This window comes from Aquarana catesbeiana, linkage group LG04 (assembly GCF_042186555.1).
Source record: "Aquarana catesbeiana isolate 2022-GZ linkage group LG04, ASM4218655v1, whole genome shotgun sequence".
NCBI lineage: Eukaryota > Metazoa > Chordata > Amphibia > Anura > Ranidae > Aquarana > Aquarana catesbeiana.
Genome location: NC_133327.1, coordinates 173,625,024 through 173,643,171, shown reverse-complemented (window position 1 = coordinate 173,643,171; position 18,148 = coordinate 173,625,024). Strand labels below are relative to the sequence as shown.

Sequence of the window (18,148 nt, the reverse complement as noted above, 5' to 3'; positions counted from 1 at the left end):
AGTTTTATCCCACTCCAATCTGTGGGAAAATCTGGAGCCAGAATAAGTTCTTGACATTGAAAAAGAGAATGAGAGAGCGAAAAAGAGAAAAAAAAAAAAAAAAGAAGGAGGAGAGAATATGAGTAAGTAGTATTACACATGCTGGACCCCCAACACAATGCAAAAACAAACAATACTTTTGGTCCTGGTCAACTTGTGCATATTAGATACAGGTAAATCTGTTAAAATGAACATAAAAACGTGTAATTGTGCTATAATAGCCCAGCGTGTATGTTTTTTTCAGTCCTTCAAACCTAAATGTGCCGCATCTCGATAAAATGCCTGTCAGAGATATGGCAGATACACACTGCACATGTTTTACATGCATTTCATTTTTTCTGCTCCCTGGAACACATTTCAAAATGTGCTTGAAAACACTTGGTTTGCAAAACTGATGTAAAGAAATACGTGCATGCTGAAACACTGCCCTTATCAGGTTTTAGGCCTAGTGAAAATAAAATAAGTTGAGATTGTTAATATCCATTCACTAATCTTTATGTACTATTGCACAGAATAAATGTGCTGCCTCCGTACACAAAGTACATAGAAAATGCAGTTGCGTTTGAGCATACAGCCTGTGTTTTCTGGTAGACTGATTTTTATTATTGTCATTTTATGACCACTCTTTGTATTGCATGGTATTTCTGTATTTCCCTTCCCCTTAATGTGAGGCAACTTCCTCTTCCTTGTGTGTTCCTTTGTAATCCTTCTTACCCTTACAAAAACACACACTGGGGCTAGGAAAAGCCTCAGCATTAATCTGCATACAATAAAGACATTCGCAGGTATCAAGTGTTTGGGGAGTTCAGCTACAGTTCATTGAGGGAACCATGAATGCCAACATGTACTGTGACATACTGAAGCAGAGCATGATCCCTTCCCTTCGGAGACTGGGCCGCAGGGCAGCATCCCAACATGATAATGACCCCAAAAACACCTCCAAGACGACCACTGCCTTGCTAAAGAAGCTGAGGGTAAAGGTGATGGACTGGCCAAGCATGTCTCCAGACCTAAACCCTATTGAGAATCTATGGGGCATCCTCAAACAGAAGGTGGAGTGGCAGAGGACTCCAGTGGCAATCTATGAAGCTCTGGTGAACTCCATGTTCAAGAGGGTTATTAAGGCAGTGCTGTAAAATAATGGTGGTTACACAAAATATTGACACTTTGGGCCCAATTTGGACATTTTCACTTAGGGGTGTACTCACTTGCTGCCAGTGGTTTAGACATTAATTGGTGTGTGTTGAGTTATTTTGAGGGGACAGCAAATTTACACTGTTATACAAGCTGTACACTCACTACTTTACATTGTAGCAAAGTGTAATTTCTTCAGTGTTGTCACATGAAAAAATATAATAAAATATTTACAAAAAATGTGAGGTATGTACTCACTTTTGCGAGATAATGTAATATATACAGTATCATTACATCAGGGTCCCCAGAGAGCATCCCTACTTACATCAGGGTCCCCAGAGAGAGGGCGGGCAGTGATAGATGGCAGCAAAGAGATAACCGCAGCTGCCCAGTGAGGGCGGAACAGCGGTGATGCAGGGCAGGCAGTGAGAGATGATGTAATCTCTGCTCTCACCCGTCTGCCAGGTCTCCCGTACTGTCCGTCTGCTCTCTGGCTCTCCCATTATGCCAGCCGGCTCTGTAATGCGGCCTGCCCGCTCTCCAGCTCGGTCATGTGGCCCGGCTGCAGAGAGGACACGGCCCGGTGGTTGAGGACCCCTGCAGTGACTTGGGGCTATGGGTCCCAGATTCTGAGCTATAGCCCCAGAAGCCACCCCCTAACGACACCACTGGTGGCCCAGGCAGTCAGTGAGCAGTATATAGTGGCAGGATAGGGCATTATATAGTGGTGATCAGCATGTGGTGGCAGAGTGGTCAGTAAGCAGTATGTAGAGGCAGGGTGGTCAGTGAGCAGACACATGGAATTCCTGGAGAGGCCTCTCCCCATCAACCACTTACCGCACCACTGGAGATGAAGGACTTGCAGGGCTGCTATCTTTGCTACTCTTCTATCTTCAGCTGCTGGATGAGTCATAGCAGCCACCTGTGCAAGAAGTGAAGAAGGTGACCACACCACTGGTCCCACCCACCACCTCCATCTGCTTGGGTAGAAGCTGCTAAGCACCCCCTTGGTTTCTGGGATACCTCCACTATCGTGGAGGCGAGTAAGGAGAACTAAGGATGCTGTGCTCCTTAGCATTTATGACATCATTCGATGGTATGATGCGTGTGGGAGGCCCAGCACAGGGTCAGGGCTTCAACCTGTGGCACGCCTTAAAATAATGTAGGCTTGGATCATGTTACATGATCCACTTGCTTTCGTTGGATCACTTTAGAATTTTGCCACAGCACCCCAGTTGAAAAAGGCTGCTTTAAAGCCAAATATGAACCCTTACCTTGTACAACAACCCATTCAGTTTCAAATATAAATGAAAGGCAACACACACGCTACTTTATTAGGTACACCTTGCCAATACCGGGTCGGACCCCCTTTTGCCTTCAGAATAGAATATTATCCATGTGCGTGGAACGGCAGGTGTTCCAATACTTTTGGAGATGGATATTTTTTTTAATTACTATTAATAATCACACACACGGCTCAAAAATTTCAAGTCCTGAGCTACCAGCCAGGCCTTAAGAGTTACCAGTTGCCCTACCCAATCCCGGCCCTGCCCCTAAAACACACTCTCATAAATTATCATATTTTATTCAGATCATACAGGGGTATTAATTGGACCCTGGGAAAACATTTTCTTGCCTCTACCCCCCCCCCCACAGAAACACTACAGGTGAGGGTCAGAGAGATTGCAGACATGGTGCAGGTACTGTGGATGGTGTGGTGATGGAATCACACACACACACACACACACACACACACACACACACACACACCTCTATAGAGGGGATGTGGCCAGGGCCAAAACTAGGGGGGGGGGCCCACCTGCACTGGGAACCGCTGCTCTCAGGGTGTAACTGCTGCGTGATCAAGTGTAATTGACAGGCAGGTCTCCCTCCTAGTCCTGCCCAGTGCCCAAACAGCCTATGTCTTTTCTGCATGAGGCATCAAAGAAGGCCCTGGACTGGACGGTGGGGGGGGGGGGCTGGGGTGGCTTGAAGTATCTGCTCACTCTTGGTTGGGCAACCAGAGAATCCCAACCTTAAAAGCGGAACTAAACCCATCCATTTAACGGTTTTCCAAAACCATTACATTCAAGGCATGACGCATGGGCGTAGCATAAGGGGTTGCGGGGGTCACAATCACAACCCCATCTCTAGCTCCAGGGGGCCCCTGCAGCCTCCCTGTCATATTAATCCAGCTCCGATCTGCCCTAGGACCCCACAGCCAGGCTCCAGTACTGGGCTTCTACTTTGCCTTCCACAGTCCACGCCCCTCTGTTCCCATTGGCTGGGGAGAAGCTGTGAGCCATTTCCTGAAGGGAGAAGAGCATGAGGTGAGAACAGTCCAGGATAGGGAAGGGTCTGTGCCTTGTGTGCTGGCAATATGGAATGGTAACCGAGCTCACCGAGGCAAGAGGAGAGTGCTGTCCTGTAGCCATGATGGGACCCATGTTACTGGTGAGGTATGACACTGCTCAGCATCTCCTAGTCACCAGCTGGGATTCTCTTTACCCCCCACTCGGGGATGTCTACTCACCCCACTTCCCTGACAAATGGGGAAAAGACACACCTCCGGGGAGGTGACCTTTCCCCAACACCTGCCAATACTGACAGAGAAACCTTCAGAAATTTCTAAAACAAATCCCTTAACACCTCGGGGGGCCCCTGAAGGGCTGCAGGCTCCAGATTGTGTCACATGGCTTTGCCCTCCCAGATCTAAGTCGCCCCCTCCAAAGCCCCCTGACCACCCCTTCCACCCTGCATGCTATGCCCAGCTGCTGAGCTCCTTTCCCATTACAGCACTCTATACTGTTCTTCCTCCGCAGGGCTGAAATAACATTCCTTTACAACACAGCCAGTTAGCCATGATCTGCACAGGGTGTATCTGCCTACTGCAACTACACTGCCATTCCGACCAGAGAATTTCACGGGTCAGAAGGGCAACATAAAAGCCAGATACACCCTGTGAAGACTGAGACTGTTTGTAAAGGAATGCGATTTTAGCCCTGTGTAATGTGTAGTGTGTAGGGAGCTGTATACAGTGCTGGGATGGGAAAGGAGCTCTGCCAAGTGACCTGCCAGGGGTCCCTGCCCTCTGCTTCTCCAGCGGTAATCCCTGCCCTCTGCTTCTCCAGCGGTAATCCCTGCCCTCTGCTTCTCCAGCGGTAATCCCTGCCCTCTGCTGTAAAGAGGAACTCTGGGAACTCAAAACCCTTAAGCCACTTTGAGTATCTTGCCGTGCGGTGGATGTAGTTGCATGCATGTTGAATTAGTGGGGGGGCCCAGGTCAACTTTTGCATCAGGGCCCACAAGCTTCAAGCTACGCCTCTGGCATGACGTGAATAGTAACGGTCACAGTTGCTTGTTAACTCAACTGAAATATGAGGCCATCAACGTGGCTGGTGTAATAACTGATCCCATGTACAGCACCATGGCAACTGCAGAACAAACTGAGACTAAGATGGCAGCTTCCATGGCTATAAAGGATTGGAGGATTTACCTGCCTATTTACAATCCTCAGCGAGATGTACACTGAGCTACGCATATCAGTTTACATGCCAGTATGACTGCACTTCCATGCGGGTGAGGGAGTGACATAATCCTGCACCTGTCAATCAAAACAGCCAGCACCCAGAAAATGCATTTGAGCATAGGTGAGCGTTTGTGCCTTTAGTGCCACATGAAGGATTGCCCCCTGAATTCCGCAGGGAAATGTCTATTTCAAGGAGTATTGATCTTTTGTGTCCCCTGCAACACTAGTTGGTTCCTGCTGTTTACCTCCACATCACTACTGGACACAGCTATTAAAGAAACAGTTTTAAAGTAAATCTGTACTGATAGATCAGCAATAGCATTTCTCCTTTTGAAAATGTTAGCAACTTGTGCTAGTGGCTTCTGCCGTAGTTGAAATCTTCTGTCCTCTGGCATCCCTCCAACTCCCTAGTGGTAATCTACCAGTGCTACAGGGGTTAATACAGCCACCGGACAGGTCATAAGCACTAGTCAATAGTGCCAACTACCCCATTCATAGAAATTGTACTATAGCTTTCATCAATGGAAAGCAGTGTATGAATGGAGGATGGCCAATGGTCCAGTGGCTATATTAACACCAGAAGATGAGGGCTATGGTAAGGGGGCAGAGGATGTACGATTTCAACTAACATAGCACCCACCAGCACATAGAGCACTTACCGCAAGTACCACATCTTGTGCTATATCCAAAAACAGAACAAATTAAGGGAAGCAGTATTTAAAATCTGAATATGGTATTAAACCCAAAATCATAATGTTAATATATTTTAGCTTACCAATCCTTAGATGTGGTGGTTGTATTAGTTTTCCTTTTTTAGGCTTCCCCCCCCCCCCAATCTGGTGATCCAGCCAGGCACATTTCCTGGTGGTTTCTCAAGTAATGGAGGAGCAATGGAGTCACCCTTGGACTCCATTGAAAAATGTTCAGTGTGCATGAGGCCTAACATGTTCATTGTTTTTATAGGAAAAAAAAAAAAAAAAAAAACACTTTTTAGTCATTTTACATAAAGTCCATTCAGCACTACCCTATCCACAGATAGTGCTGAATGGACTTTATGTAAATGACTAAAGTGTTTTTTTTTCTATAAAAACAATGAACACTTTAGTCATTTACATAAAGTCCATTCAGCACTATCTGTGGATAGGGTAGTGCTGAATGGACTTTATGTAAAATGACTAAAAAGTGTTTTTTTTTTCCTATAAAAACAATGAACATGTTAGGCCTCATGCACACTGAACATTTTTACAGCTGTTGTTTTTAGCTTCAGACATTTTTTTTCTACAGCCAGTAAACTCCCCAGCAGTTTATCCTATGTGCCCATTATCAGCGTTTTCTGGCAGGAGCGTTTTACGGCTGGAAAAAAACCCAGAACTAGTGGGTTGAGAGCAGTTTTTCAGCTGTAAAAACGCTCCAACGCTGATAAAAGCTTAAAAAACACTGAAAAAAAAAATAAATAAATAATAATGCAGCTAATCTGTTTATCAGCATTTTTGAGCCATAAGCATTTGTGGGAGTATTTTTTTTCAAAACCAGGAGAGAAAGGAGCTACTGCAAAAATGCTGAAAAGCTCAGTCTACAGTGAACGCTACTGGTATTTTAATAAAGTCCAGTGTGCATGAGGCCTTATACTTACCTGCCCTGCGCAGCGGTTTGGCACAGAGCAGCCCAGATCCTCCTTATCTGGTCCCTCTTCTGCTCTCCTGGCCCCTCCCTCCTGTTGAGCGCCCCCGCAGCAAGCAGCTTGCTATGGGGGCACCTGAGCCGAGCTGCAGCTCCATGTGCCCATTCAGACATAGAGCACCAGTTCAGCTCCGCCCCCCTCTCTCTCCTGATTGGCTAACTGACTTTCATTGACAGCAGCAGGCACTGCTGCTGTGTCTCAGCTAGCCAATCAGGAGGGAGAGACATGGTTGACAAAGGCACTCGTGGACATCGCTGGATAGAGATGGGGCCCGGGGATGCATTAAGATTTAAAAAAAAAAAAAAAAAAAAAAAAAAACCACACACACAACACCACAACACCCCTTCTGCCTTTACAACACCTTTAAAGCTTAATACCAGCTAACACTTATTAAGCAGATACAGCAACAGTTTTTCCCCCCCCTTTTGGAATAAAAGCTGACCATTGTAACACCACTGTCAGTGTTAAAATGGTTTGCCTTAACACTCCAACTTCCACCTTTGCTGCACAGCTTGGTCTGTGAAAGGTAGTTGACAAATAACAGCAGGGTCAACAGGTAAAAATAACCAAGTTGTGGGGAACTAAATTTGCCAAGAACAGAGCCAAGTTGTACACTGCATTTTACACATAAAAAAAAAAGTCACAAGAAGCAAAATTTTGTTTTTTTTTTCTTGTCAAAAAGCTTCACCTTCTTTTAATTTTTCATTAACTCTGAACTCCAGGAATGGTCTAATTTTTTAAACATACATTGGGCCAGTTTGGTTACATATTACGTATCACTCCAGGAGGGCCGCTGGCGATGCCAAAATACACTGTAGTAGCCTGTGCTACATACAGTCAGCGCTGCTGTCCTGTTCTGGGTACTGCTGGAGCTACATGCCATCTGTACGCTGAACAGAGGAATTTGGTCACTCGTTTACCTCCACTATTAAAAAAAAAAAAAAAAAAAAAAAAAAAAAAAATCTAGAATTTTTCTTCACCTTATACAAGGCTTTCTCTGATTGGACAATATGGTGATTGTGATATCATCTGCCCTTGCTCTTCACCTTGTCTATTTTAGAGAACACCTTGAATTCATTGAAAAAAATAAAATAGTAGATGTTTACAAAATGGCAGGAGGTATGGGAACGAGTGACTGTGTGCAGTATACAGCTGGCAAGTCGCTCCAGCAGCACCAGGAACAGGGCAGCACAGGCTATGAATGTCAACATCTCCAGCAGCCCTCCAGGCAAGATACATGGATAATTACATGTAACCAAAATGACCCAATGTAAGGTTAATAAAAAATAAATTCCTGGAGTTCAGCTGTAAAGTAAGTTTAGCTCTGCCTTAAGACTGAGTGTAAAAGATTAAGGCTGACCATAGATCTGATTTTCTTTCACTCAATTCCCACAGCTATCCAGCCAGGAGGAGAACACACAGTGATGATTACCAGTGGCTATAAATTGCATGAAAAATCTAGCAGGCTGGTTGTATCCAAGTTAATCAATCAATTATGGTACAATTAGCCTGCACATACATGGCTCGAATCTTGGCCAGTCCTGCTCAACCAGCTGAGATTCAACCTGTCTATGGTCTGCTTAACTCCATGTGCCGACCATGGCAACCACTCAGCTATTCCCTTCCCTGTTTATGGGGTATAGTAAAAAAATAAATACAAAAACACACACACACACACACACACACACACACACACACACACACACACATACATACATTACAGTGAAGGTTGGCATTAATCTGTAAAAGTGCAGCTCAACCATGGAGTTTTTACAGCCCCCCAACCTCACATGTAAATAAGACCTAAGGACTCTGGCTGTGTGAATTGTTCATGTGGCTAAAGCCAACGGTTACTCAAACTAGGCCCTGTAGCTGAGTTTGTACAGCTGCTGCATCCCCTTAGAATAACATAGGCTGCCTGCACACAGCTCCAGCCACATAAGCCACTAATTCACACTATACAGGCCACAGCTTCCAAGTTAATGAGCCCCAATACCACATTCACACAAAGAGCTTCAGCAGGAATGTTGTTGTGTATCATTTAATATTTTGGGGGCTTGTCAGGTAGGCTGTACGGGGCCCTGTGTTTTCTACCAGCAGCCCTGTGGGCAAGGGGGGCAAAAGTCCTTGACTCCTTAGGAATCATCTGCCTATCCATAGTCATCCTTACTTGTGCAGAATCAGTTTCCATTACACCTCTTTTACCAAGCCAACAACATGTAATGAGCATACTACAGACATCCCTATCCAGACTCCTTCTGATCTGCTCATTCTCATATAACTTCTTGACATGAGGGACATTGCAACAAAAATTACTAAACCAAAAGATCTGGGAGGCCCAGCAACAGCAAATTAGACAAAAATAAGGGAGGGAGGGAGGAAAATTACATTTAAAAAAAAAAAAAAACCACACACAAGAACATAGGTGTGCCTGGGCACACCCTAATTACTACGTGAAGTGGTGATTCCCCCCCTACTGCCCAGGCTAACCCTGCCCCGCAGTGCTGCTGGCGTCCCTCCTCTTCTCTCCCCACCAGCTGGTATGGGGGATTTTTCAGGACTGAGAACGGGGAAGGGTAATATGTAATTTACCAGCCTCTTCCTTTTCTAAATGAATACAGTGAACACACTTACTGTGATCATTCATAAGTGAATGAAAGTAAACTGTTTACTATGCTTCAGTATATGAATGAACAGGAATCCGCTCAGCACAGAGCACTATCCCATTCATTCACTGTCCAGTGCAACTGAGGCTGCAGAAAAAGGCATGCGTGTTTGAGCTTTGGGGTGCACACCCCAATGCAATAGGCTGTGCACACCTATGCACAAGAATAAACGATATACGCAAAAGGCACGGCTATAGCTGGCACATTTGCAGGGCAACCTACTGGCAGCACTACACCCATACGGGATTTCAATCAGACTTACTGGCAGGGCAGCTTATTTAGACATATACTGTATGTTTTTTTGTTTGTTTAATCTTATCTGCACAAGCCAGTGAATGAGGATTTACTAATAACAGTAAATGATACCATAACAACTTTGTAGGCAACAGCATCCAGAAGAACAGAAAGTCAATGAATGTGGGATTACTAACATAACAAGCAATAATACAAACAACATCAAAAAGAACTGAAAGCTAATGATGGTTTACCAATACAACAATAAACAATATAAAAGCAACAACAATACCATTACCAACTTTGTAGCTAACAACATCTAGAACAGTGGTTCTCAACTCCGGTCCTCAGAACCCACTAACAGGCCAGAATTTAAGTATTACCTTGGGGAGATGCCGACTAGAATACTGCAATCACTGAGCAGCAAATAATATCACCTGTGATGTATTTCAGTTATCCTGCAAACCTGGCCTGTTAGTGGGTCCCGAGGACAGGAGTTGAGACTACAGAGGGTCCCCTACTTACAAACATCCAACTTACAAACGGAGGGAGACAACAGGAAGGGAGAGGAAATCCACCCCTGTAAGAGTTAATATGGGGAAAAGGTGTCTTCACTGATGCTTTATCTCCAATCCTTGTTTCCCTAATAACCCAAAATTTTCAAAATCCAATTGTCATTGGGACAGAAAGTGAGGTGAAATCTTCTGAAGAGGAGCACAGACAGCAAAACAAATGTTACAGGGGTGATAACCCTTCCCTATGTTATCTAAAAAAACTTAAAAATAGATTTTTTGGCTGGAGCTACACTTAAAAAATTTACCTTTTCCGACTTACAAACAGATTCAACTTAAGAACAAACCTAAAGTCCCTATCTTGTTTGTAACCCGGGGACCCCCTGTACTGATCTAGAAGAACAAAAAGCCAATGAATGAGGATGAATATAACAATACCATAACTTTGTAGCCATCAGCATCCAGAAGCACAGAAAACTAATGAATGAGGACCTAATAAAAAACAATAACAATATATATATAATTTTTTTTTTTTTTTTTTCTCACTATTTGTAGCTATCAGCATTCATATACACAGAAAGCTAATGAATGAGGGTTTACTAATAGGACAATAGTATACTAACTTTGTAGCTATCAGCATCCGGAGGAACAGACAACTTGTACTGGAAGCAAATCTAAACAAAGCTTGGCATTCATTATACAACTTTTGACGGATGGCACATAGATCCATCCTACATTTTCTATGGTCTGATCTTATAGTATGCTCTTTTGATTACACTTTGTTTTTTTTTTTTGTAAAATAAATAAGAGTGAAAGCTCGCTGTCTAGATAAAGCTAAGACAGATCTAATGCATTTACCAGCACAGAGACTTTTACTAACCAAAAGGTCATAGGTGCCTTTTCCTATCAAAGACACAATTTACTCTTGCAGTGACTGAACTGGTTAAATATAAGTTGCTTTTCATGTCAGAACATCTGATCAGCCTGTTTTCCCCATGACTGCTATAATAAAGAGCCAGCATGATCTAATATAAGTGGAGCTGTTATACAAAGGGGGTCCTTACCTCCTGATCTCAGCCACAGCTTCTCTCCCCAGCTCTGCCTGCAGCCGATCAGTGAACTAATAATGTTCCTCTGGTGATTTCATGGAGCCATCCACTCTGCATCTCCTCCCCCTCTCCATTCTTTGCTGTTCACTCCCTCTGTCCCTCCTTCTGCTCCAGCTTCCACTCTTCTCCCACTTTTAACCAGTAGAGGAGTTTTATGGGAAGATAAAACATGAGGATCAGGCGATCTCCTCATTGAATAAAGAAATGCAGTGGTGTGATACTGAACAGGGATCAGACCACATTGTACTGAAAGTCAGATCTTCCCATTTGTGTATATTATAACCAGTGCAGCTTTAGTTAGTGTTCATGTTGGTTATGTATGGAAAAGCTTTAGATGAGGTTCTCTGGCTCAGAGTCCCTAGAAATAATTTGTATAAGCTGATATAACAATAAAATGACTCCTAACATGAAAGGGATAAAGGTTTGAAAAAATATTCCGGGCAAGAGATATACAAACTGATCATCACTGCTCTTTAACTTAAATTAACTATTGTGTTTGGCTACATTTTATCTTTTTTTTTTTTTTATCACAACAAAGTTTCATGCACGTGCGTTATAAATATGCTCCAAATGCTCCAAGCATGCAGCTGGTCAAAGACATGCATAGGTGAAGGTAGCTATATAAAGCTATTAGGCTGGGTTCACATATGTCCGGCTGTGCTTTGCAGTCCAGAGTCCGGTGCTTTTCTGTTCACCGGTTCAGGTGCACATTTTTGCCTGAATTCACACAGGACCCTTTTCAAAATCGCACTGTGGTCACCCCAGACATGTGTGAACCGGCTCCGCTGAGAGCTGGTCACATTAACATGTTATGCAAATTGGATGTGGTTAAAAACGCATCCAATTCACATATTTGTGAACCCAGCCTTAGTATAAAGTAGAGCATGACACAGACGCAGCTGCCTAGGGTGCACCGCTGCCTCGGGGCACCCGGCCGCTGGTTTCCCTCCACATCTGCATGCTCTGCAGGCTGCAGCATGTAACTAACTCAGTCCAACCGGTAGTGTAATTAGAGGTGCAGCGCAGCACTGGAGCGAGCGCTAGAGGTAGCAGAGCCAATGCTTCCTGTATAGCGGCGCCTTCTGTCACATGGCCAGAGCAAAGGGAGTGCAGTCAGGGGTGGAGCCAATGGGGTCAGCAAAATGAGGTTTCGCCTAGGGTGTCAAAAATCCTTGTACCAGCCCTGCACAGACATGGAAGATTGACTACAACTGGTGCATAGTAACCAGTCAGTTTCTAACTTCAGCTTGTTCACTGGATAAGTTCCCCTTTGGGAACATGTTACATGTTCCACCCGTTTTTATGATGAAAAATGTAACGTGTTCCCAATGCTGCAACCGTGGCCTGATCCCCCCTCCCTGTGACAGCAGTACGGAGAGAAGTTACCTGTACTAGATGTCACCTTTTGAATGGGGCCACACTCCAAAAAATAATAATAATAAATGCACCTTTACCTGCCAAAAATCAAGCATTTATTTATTTATTTTTTTATAAAAGTGAACTTATCTTTTAAGCTTTGACAATAAAACCTAGAAGCTGACTGGCTACTAAGCACAGTGGCACCAGATTCTGTGTGCACCAGTTTTAGCAAATTTCTCCCAATAGCATCCCAATCACAGGTAGTGTGCATTGTGGATTTTACAGCAATGCGAGTGTGCTACTTTGCACTAATAGTGGGACATGTGGGCTGCATACACATGCCTTCACCCATTCATGCCTATGGGTAGCTGTACTCAGCACATCAGAAATACGCAGCATATGCATGCCACACAGACAATTGCACCTATGTGCATGAAGCATTTATGTTGTGACAAAAAGAAATTGCAAAATGTATAACTGCTAGAAAACACTAGCGTGTATATGGGCAAGCAAACATTCTTCAGTTTCGGATAGAGTAAAACTGGAGATATATATATATATATATATTTACATATATATATATATATATATATATATATATATATATACACACACACACACACACTTTTTTTTTTTCTCATTTCTTCAGCCAGCCAGATCACACTATCCACGCAAGCAAGGTGGATAGAGGAATTCCCCCTGCTGGGACATTGTATTCTGACAGCAGGGACTCGCCATTGTCAGGATACTCTGATCAACTTCTGCAACCACTGATCAACAAAAGTTTTCCAGCTTGTCCATTCAACAGAAGTCAATCAGTGATCGAGTACTGTCAAACGGGGTCAGCCAGCTTGCACTGTGCTGCCCATCGGTGGTCCTCCAGATCTTGCTATGGTCAGTACAGCCCATTCGGTCACCCAGGACACTGCTCACTCCTGGAATCTCCTTTCAGCGGTTCTGCGCTGTTACTGGGTATGTCAGCCTTGACCATCCTATCTTATGTAATGTTTGTCTTTTGGAAGTTGGCTACCATATGTTTTGTATCATGTTTAGCTACCTAAAGACTAATGGTTATGCCGCGTACACACGGTCGGACTTTTCGTCTACAAAAGTCCGACAGCCTGTCCGACAGACTTCCGGCGGACTTCCGGCGGACTTTCGGCGGACTTGCAGCAGACTTTCTAACGAACGGACTTGCCTACACACGACCACACAAAAGTCCGACGGATTCGTACGTGATGACGTACACCGGACTAAAATAAGGAAGTTCATAGCCAGTAGCCAATAGCTGCCCTAGCATGGGTTTTTGTCCGTCGGACTAGCACACAGACGAGCGGATTTCGGGGTCCGTCGTAGTTACGACGTAAAGATTTGAAGCATGTTTCAAATCTAAAGTCCGTCGGATTTGAGGCTGAAAAAGTCTGCTGAAAGTCCGGAGAAGCCCACACACGATCGGATTACCAGCCAGCTTTAGTCCGTCAGCATCCGTTGGACTTTTGTAGATGAAAAGTCCGACCGTGTGTACGCGGCATTACACCCGATACTATTTTTTTTTCTTATGTTTTATGTGCTTAAACTTTAAATAAAGATTATATTTAAAAAAAAAAAAGGAAGAAGAGGGGGGGAGGAGGGGGTCGACCACGCACAGCTTGATATTTGTGTATAAATGTAAATCTTTGCGCTGGTCTGAATTGGTGGAACAGCTGCTACTCAAGACCAGGAAGGAATCAAATAAATACTAATATAAACGGTGCGCTATTCCCTGTGTTAAAGTATGTAACACAATGTATTGGATGAACAAAGTGACTGATGTGTACACAACAGTAATTTGAGGTAATTGCCTTAATAAATTGAGATGGATACTAAATAGATTGGTGCATAAGTGACACTCTGAGGTGTTCAAAACAGTACATATAAATAAACAATCTATGTATGGAAAATTGTGCCTTATGTGATAAACAATTATATTGCATGAAGTTCATATTCATAAGCAAAGATGCAGAATGTGAAATCTTTTCAGACAGATTCCTGCATTAATCTCCAATGCTGAAATTTTGCTAGATGTCTGCTGGATTCCACTTGTAAGTAATCTCCAATGATTTGAAATATGATGTTTCATAAAGTAAAGTTGGCCTCTTACCAGATATGGTGGATCCCTATTACAGAGGACAGACTTGCTGTGGGATATGACCGCCTGAGTGGATATCACTCTCCTAGGTTTTTTCACAACCAAACACCTCCAAAGATTGAACTCAGGTGATTCAAGGAACTCACTCACTTCCATAGGCATTCAGCTCATCCACATCACAGCAATTAGCCATTTTAAACTTCTCAGGTGCAATGATATGTAAACGTTTGCATCCTTTTAAATGAAGATGGAACGCCAAGAAAAAGGAAATCATATATAAGGAAAGAAAAAGCCTCATAGCGATGTGCTGATGTCACCGCGTTGCCACAGGTACCGGAGTGACAGGCTGCAGATTTGTGCCGGATGGCTTGCTTTTATGTTTGATTATATCTGCTTAATTGTAAGTGTACTACATGTTTTAATATTAAAATACCCAAAATATTTTAAGCTATGGAAGCTTTCATTTCTTTTCGGGGATCCTGTGACATTATGCCCTCTATGGGAGATGGAAGCTTATGAAGACGCTGTTGCTGTGTCCATTGAAAGGCCCTGGCTGGGTACAAAGCCGAAAGCGCTTGTGATCTTCTTTAATAAGAGATCATAGGGAGTCTGTAAGCAGCTGTGAAATCAGTGGTGTTATCTCTTTACACATTACGTTTCTTGGGTGTATTGTCATTTATTGCCTCGTTGATGTCACTTCACCGGGTGGACTTTATTAGTTGTTATCACAACTATTAAATAACTATGTTATTTACTATTTATTTATATTTTGTACTCACAATTTTGATAATTAGCACAACTTTTTTTTGAAAAGTGTTTATTTGCTCACAGGAAGTTGCTGCATTTTATGTACTTATTTCAGACAGCGCAGTAATATCCCTTTCTTTTGTACCATGTACACTACCGTTCAAAAGTTTGGGGTCACCCAAACAATTTTGTGTTTTCCATGAAAAGTCACACTTATTCACCACCATACGTTGTGAAATGAATAGAAAATAGAGTCAAGACATTGACAAGGTTAGAAATAATGATTTGTATTTGAAATAACATTGTTTTTACATCAAACTTTGCTTTCATCAAAGAATCCTCCTTTTGCAGCAATTACAGCATTGCACACCTTTGGCATTCTAGCTGTTAATTTATTGAGGTAAGCTGGAGAAATTGCACCCCACGCTTCTAGAAGCAGCTCCCACAAGTTGGATTGGTTGGATGGGCACTTCTGGCGTACCATACGGTCAAGCTGCTCCCACAACAGCTCAATGGGGTTCAGATCTGGTGACTGTGCTGGCCACTCCATTACCGATAGAATACCAGCTGCCTGCTTCTGCTGTAAATAGTTCTTGCACAATTTGGAGGTGTGTTTAGGGTCATTGTCCTGTTGTAGGATGAAATTGGCTCCAATCAAGCGCTGTCCACTGGGTATGGCATGGCGTTGCAAAATGGAGTGATAGCCTTCCTTATTCAGAATCCCTTTTACCCTGTACAAAGCTCCCACCTTACCAGCACCAAAGCAACCCCAGACCATCACATTACCTCCACCATGCTTAACAGATGGCGTCAGGCATTCTTCCAGCATCTTTTCATTTGTTCTGCGTCTCACAAACATTCTTCTTTGTGATCCAAACACCTCAAACTTGGATTCATCCGTCCACAACACTTTTTTCCAGTCTTCCTCTGTCCAATGTCTGTGTTCTTTTGCCCATCTTAATCTTTTTCTTTTATTGGCCAGTCTCAGATATGGCTTTTTCTTTGCCACTCTGCCCTGAAGCCCAAAATCCCGCAGCCGCCTCTTCACTGTAGATGTTGACACTGGTGTTTTGCGGGTACTATTTAATGAAGATGCCAGTTGGGGACCTGTGAGGCGTCTGTTTCTCAAACTAGAGACTCTAATGTGCTTATCTTCTTGCTTAGTTGTGCAACGCGGCCTCCCACTTCTTTTTCTACTCTGGTTAGAGCCTGTTTGTGCTGTCCTCTGAAGGGAGTAGTACACACCGTTGTAGGAAATCTTCAAATTCTTTGCAATTTCTCACATGGAATAGCCTTCATTTCTAAGAACAAGAATAGACTGTCGAGTTTCAGATGAAAGTTCTCTTTTTCTGGCCATTTTGAGCGTTTAATTGACCCCACAAATGTGATGCTCCAGAAACTCAATCTGCTCACAGGAAGGTCAGTTTTGTAGCTTCTGGAAGGAGCTAGACTGTTTTTAGATGTGTGAACATGATTGCACAAGGGTTTGCTAATCATCAATTAGCCTTCTGAGCCAATGAGCAAACACATTGTACCATTAGAACACTGGAGTGATAGTTGCTGGAAATGGGCCTCTATACACCTATGTAGATATTGCACCAAAAACTAGACATTTGCAGTTAGAATAGTCATTTACCACATTAGCAATGTATAGAGTATATTTGTTTAAAGTTAGGACTAGTTTAAAGTTAGCTTCATTTAAAAGTACAGTGCTTTTCCTTCAAAAATAAGGACATTTCAATGTGACCCCAAACTTTTGAACGGTAGTGTACTTGTATAAGAAAGTATGCTGTTCTCTTTGTATTGCTTTCTTTGTGTGAAATCCCTGGTGTACCTGCCAGTCCTTCTGCTTTCCTATTAAAAACTGACCACACTAAGCAGGAGAGCACACCGTGGTCAGTTCTCTAGCTAAGCTGGGAACTCCGTGTGCTCTCCTCCAATGATCTGACTTGTCCCGACATGTCCCTGCTGCACAGCCAATCACTGGGAAGCTCAGTGTTCTGTTGCTTCTCCTCCCCCCAGCTCTTATGCAGCTGAAAACACCGGGGATGTGATCACCTATTTAAAAAAAAAGGAAAAAAGGGTATTTATAATGTTTTTTTTATATTGATAGAAAAATGTTTTGCATTTCATTTCTATTTTAAACTGAATGGGTTGTTTTACAATCACTTTAAGCCTAGTACAAACAGGCCGAATGTCGGGCCACATCGGCCCGTGTGTACTGCGGCTGGTCCGACAGAAGCCGAAGGGCCATGAACAAAAAGGTCTGCCGGTCGGCTTCTAATCAGCACTCTCAGCCAATGGCTGAGAGTGCTCACCAGAGTGTTCTGGAGGGGGGCAACCGATGTCAAAACACAATAGCACAGCATGGGAGATCACTGCACTAACATTGCATAGTTCGTACAGCGGTTCCTCCTGAGCTGTCAGGTTTTTTTCATTCAGCCCCGCTGGGTTGAACAAAAAAAACTAGTAGTGTGTACTAGGCTTTACATGACAGTTAGGCAGATGTAAACCAATGTTACTTCAACGTTGTAAGTCCCTCTAGGTCTGAAAAAAAATGTCTGCGCCCTTTTCCATCTTTATGAACCTAAATGTGACAGATGGGAGATAAAAAGATGTAAATGGAACAACATTCACAGATGCCCTATTGATCAAAATGGAGGCCGGTCTTGTGAAAGCCAGAGTAAGGTTTTTATTGCTGTTTGTGTCCCTGTTGGGGAGCTTCACGTTCTTTGTCCTGATGACCACTGTCACTAAGGCAGAAAGTGACGGGAGATATAAACATTTTGAGAAAATCCTCCAATTGGGACATCTGTTCCTATGACAACACATTAAGCCTGGATACTCATTTTAGCATGGGAGTTTTACTTTTTGATCATTTGATTATGGAGCAGTTTTTTGTGCATTTATGTGTGTTTTTCAGCCATTTTTCAGGTTTGAGCATTTTTGTTTTAGCCAATAGAAAGCTGGTTACTAAGAGGAGCATATGGTTGTTGGGTGTGAAATTTCA

The 18,148-nt window shown here is 43.3% G+C and overlaps 1 protein-coding gene across 1 annotated transcript in view; it reads right to left on the bottom strand.

The window, feature by feature from the left end:
- Positions 1 to 11,034, bottom strand: part of SERPINE2 (serpin family E member 2) — a 78,748-nt gene extending 67,714 nt beyond the window's left edge. The window contains exon 1 of the mRNA XM_073625942.1: positions 10,860 to 11,034. The gene's annotated coding sequence lies outside the window, so the exon portion shown is untranslated. The remainder of the gene's footprint in view (positions 1 to 10,859) is intronic.
- Between the last annotated feature and the right edge of the window lie 7,114 nt (positions 11,035 to 18,148).